Source organism: Penaeus chinensis, chromosome 25, assembly GCF_019202785.1.
Source record: "Penaeus chinensis breed Huanghai No. 1 chromosome 25, ASM1920278v2, whole genome shotgun sequence".
NCBI lineage: Eukaryota > Metazoa > Arthropoda > Malacostraca > Decapoda > Penaeidae > Penaeus > Penaeus chinensis.
In genome coordinates, this window is record NC_061843.1 from 16318725 (window position 1) to 16323724 (window position 5000).

Here is a 5000-nt window from a genome sequence, read left to right on the forward strand (position 1 = left end):
TGTATGTATGTATGTATGTATGTATGTATGTATGTATGTATGTATGTCTGTGTATGTATGTATATATATATATATATATATATATATATATATATAACACAGCTACTAACACATGCAATTGTTACTCATGGAACCAGAAAACATTGTACTGTATATGGTTGAGTAGTTATTGTTGATTCTGTAGCTTAGCTGTACAGTGGACGAAGATTGACTGATTATTTAAAATTATCTGTGTCGTCAACAGCTAAGGTTATTACCGGCGAATATATTGATGGAGTGAAATGCACAAATATGTATACCTTTAAAAATAGATAAATAAATGTTTTATAAATAAATATAAATAACAATAAATACTATATTAAAAATCAAAGCATACACAGTATGCTCTAAATGTGTAAAGTTATTGCATAAATGATATGCATATTGACATTTTAGTGAAAATATTAGTCTTAGAAAAATAATAAGACCATCTGCGTCATCAATCCTCCCCCAATACATTTTCATTGTATAAGGGGGAGACAAGTACTTCTTTGGTCTGATGCACATCAGACCATGTGCGACCGTTAATGGCTCTTGGCATCATTTACAAAGTCTTTCACTTTAAGCCATCATCAGCCCATGAGTTTTGTGTGCCGATTCTCAGCTTTGTTAACACAACTTCTACTTGTCGGTTGGGATGGATGATGGTCACCCAACTGCCAAATTCATCTTTCTAGAGATATGCCTCCATTGCTCCCTCCATTTATTGCTAGGTTTTAAGTTAGTGTGTAGGAGAGGAAAACGAGCTTCACAGAACTGAGCGGCAGCTGCCTTGGCCTTCCGATCAGCTCGCTCATTCCCACTGATACAAACATGCACTTGCACCCTACAGTTAAATTTTACGCGCTGGCTTCAGTGCAAGGCAGTCTTTGATGATTTGATGATTTTAAGGACTTGATTGCTTACAAAACTCTCCGAGTCTCAATATATTACAACAGAATGTTCGAAAGATCTCTAGTCATCTTAACTGCTGCAAGGATGGCATGTAACTCTGCAGTGAAGATCGAGGTTGTCGAAGAAAGACTACCTACTGCAATCTTCCTCCTGCTCAGTGCTGCAAAACCCACACCATTTTCAGATTTCGAACCGTCTGTATATATTGTATCTGATCCTTAAAGAGATCACTGCCCCTTCCCTATTCCAACCAAATGCAGCTCGACTTGGTTGGTCTAAAGGGGAACGGGGGAGTTCCAACAACTAGAACCTTGGTGAAGTTTAAATTGGGGTCTTCCACATGATTCCTCATTCTCCTACCATAGGATCGGCTATCCTCAAGGGGGTTGAAAACCTGAAATCCTATAGTAAATAAAGTTAACATAGTCCCGGTGTAATGAAAGAAGAGGTTCTCCACTCTCAGCATACAGTGAAGACCTGAAAGCCTATACAGATTCTGAGAGCTTCATTATGAATGGAGTCTAACTTCCAGAGAACAGTGGGAGTTGCAGATGAATAAGACACGCATCCATGGTCAACGAATGAATGACACAAGTAACATACTCATACCAGCGACAATAAGATATAAATGCTGGGGTGGGGCCTGGCCACCTAGAGCATCCGCTGCGAGCTTCGCCGGACATACTGTGGACTGTAAGTTAAAGCATTTGTTTTAACAAAAACGGTGCATGTCTTTAACTAAAACGCGATTATGAAATAGAATTTTGAAGTTTGAGTTACTGATGTAAATTACTGTATTGCAAAGAAATTCTTCTAGAGTAGTATTTTTTTCTATTTTCCAGATGAACAGTCTTGGAACGTTTTGACGAGAGCATCGAGACAAGACAAAGTAAAGACTCTGATAAATCTAAGAAGTAGTGTTCTTCAAGGTGCAACGTAGGCATTAGCTACACGCAAAGCAAGTAAACAGCAGAAAGTGCAGGTTAGGTCATAAGTGTAGAAATTTGTACATCTAGTTTGCCCCACTTAACTATGACGCGAGTGTTTCTTGAACTCTTCCATACCTAAATGAAACATAGTATACATAATAAACATTTACAAGTGGTGAAAAAATCAGTTTCAGGGTGTTTGTGATGACAGTACAATTTGGAAAAGAGGGAAAAACAAATTGAGGGAAGAAACTGTTAAATATTCTATTTACAGAACAATAATTATTTAATTTCTTCTAAAACTAACAGTTTCTTGTTTTTATTTCAGGTAATGAGTCTAGTGATGTTAGTTTGAGCTACAGTCTGAACTACAGCTGCAAAGAGTGGCTGCAACACCCATTATTAAAAAAAAAAAAAAAAAAAGATAACTGCAAGGTGCTCCAGATGATAAGTATTAAGCTATGTGTAAAATATCCAATGCAAAACAAAGCAGCACTTTTGGCTGACAAGGACACTGAAAAACACCAGACAGACTTTAGAGACAATCATACATCAGATATACGAAGTTTCATTAATAGAGAAAATAATACTTTAAATTTACGGGATAATATTGTTAACGCGGAAGGACTGGTAATAAGATTTATGGTTAGACACCAGATCCCATTCAGATGATCACCTCACAAACTTTCAAAGCAATTTTTTTTTCAGATAGCACCACAACCCAGAATATGACTGAGATACATTTAAGCCACCTATGTCATGCAGAAAGGTATAGCATGTACAGAACAATCAGGATTTATCAGGAATATGTAGGAGTCCCAAGTTTTCAATAGTAATTGATGAGAGTACTTACAGTTATTGTGCGATATTTTAATGAAAACAAAATGTTGATGCTCTGGTCTATACAGTAGAAGTAAGGAATGGAATTGGGAAGGCTTATCTAAGGAATTGGAAGATCTTTTGATAGAGTGAGGACTTCCTCTGAGTAATATGATTAGACTCGGAAACTACTCAACAATGCTGGCATCAAAATGTGGGTTCCAAGCCCAATTCAAGAAAGATATACCTTCAGTGTTCAAACTGTGTTTGCCACTCCTTCGCACTGTATGCCAATCATACAAGTAAAGTCTTTCCCTCTTAGTTAGAGTCATTCCTATAAATACTCACCAAATACTTTGCATATAGTTCTAGAGGCCAAAGGGAATTTCATGCAATACAAACTGCTGTAAATGTAGCTGAACAAAATGTTTTGAAGCTGCCACAAACTCGGCTTTCCCGTGGGTATGTAATAGAACGTATTTTGGAGCAGTGGGATTCCTTTCGACTACACAAATTGCGGTAAATATCGAAATGTTCGGGGATGTTTATCAAAGTTCTGTCCACTGTTAATCCCTTCAACTTAGATCTTTGCAAAGGACTGATAGAAATTTATCTGGGAAGTAGATGCGAGGCAATGCTTGTGAGAGATATTTCGAAATCACGAAAAAAGATTCAGATCAGACTATTTGTCAAAGTTTGGGCTAATTTCAAAATTAATGTGTGGACTTCTTGCATTGCTTTATTCTTATGTTTCTGTGGAAAGGATAATTTCGCTGTTAAATTTAGTAAAGAATAAACAATGAAACATACTGAAAATATGACATTAGGAAGCAGACTACTAGCTAAACAGTGTTCCCAAAGTGTGATACTGACAATGTAAAACATAGAATCTGCCGCCAAAGGTACAAAGAATGTTTCAAAAACTTTAAAAAGCAAGGTATAGTACTATTACAGAGAGGTTCAGGAAGTGAAGAGGAATATGTAGATGACACAATCATCATTCATCATTTGGGAGCTAACGCCGGCAGGGGCGCATAGCCGCATCCACCCTTTGCTTCCACCTACGAGGGTCCCTCAGGCGAGCCGCCAGGCAGGGCCCCGGCCCATCTCTAGTTCCTCACGACAGGTTTGATCGATCTGCCCAAGCCACGACCTTCTCGGTTGTCCCACAGGCCTCCACCACCCAGGGTTGTCACGGACAGAGACAACCTGATGGGCAGGGTCATCCTACGGGAATCGAGCCAAATGGCCGTATAGCCTGAGTTGGCGATCACGGATTGTGCAAGTAACAGGTCCTGTACCGGTCTCACGGTGCAGCCGTTGGTTGAACACATGGTCCCCCCATTGTACTCCATGATCCAGTGCAAGGATCTGTTACAAAAGGCATCAAGACGAGATTCCAGAGCACAAGATAGCATCCAGGTTTCACTACCATAGAGTAAAACTGGCAGTATCAGGGCCTTGAAAACACGTAGCTTGGTCCTTCACCGCAAGCACGTACCTACTGCACAGGGTCTTGTAGTAGGCCCCCAAAATCCTGGATCTTGGTCTTGGTCCAGGAGACCTCTAGCCCCTGGGGCTTCGCTTCATTGCTAAATGCATCAAGAGCCGCCACTAGGGTTTCCAGAGATTCAGATAGTATGGCAACATCATCAGCAAAGTCGAGGTCTGTAACCTTGATATTGCCCAGAGTTGTTCCACAGTGACTTTGAACAGTAGCTCTACCCAGTATCCAATCCATGCAAGTGTCGAAAGTGTTGGTGCAAGAACACAGCCTTGCATCACGCCTGAACTAACAGGGAAGAAGCTCGACAGGCCACCACCAGACTTTACAGCACTTTCAGTGCCTGTATACAGGTTTGCTATTAGTCCAATAATCATTGTTGGAATTCTTCTTAGCCTCAGGATCTCCCTGAGTGATTCGCGATGCACCGTATCAAACGCCTTCTTAAGGTAGATGTAGGCTGCGAGCAGCCCACATCCGAATTCACGATGGCGCTCTACAATGACTCGAGCGCCAGGATGCGGTCTATTGTGGACTTACCAAGAGTGAATCCAAATGGCTCCAGTCTTTGGTGCCTCAGCACCAAAGATATGTCTCAGTAGGATGCGTGCGAGCACCTTTCCTGGTACACTGAGTAGTGTAATGCCTCGGTGATTGCTGCAGTCCCAGATCCCCTTTCCCCTTCCAGAGAGGGATGACCACACCCCTCAGCAGGTCAGGAGGAATGGTACCAGTCTGCCAGATGGCAGACAGGACTGCATGCAAGCCCCTTGCCATAGGTTCTCCACCAGCCTTTAACAATTCAGCTGAGATTA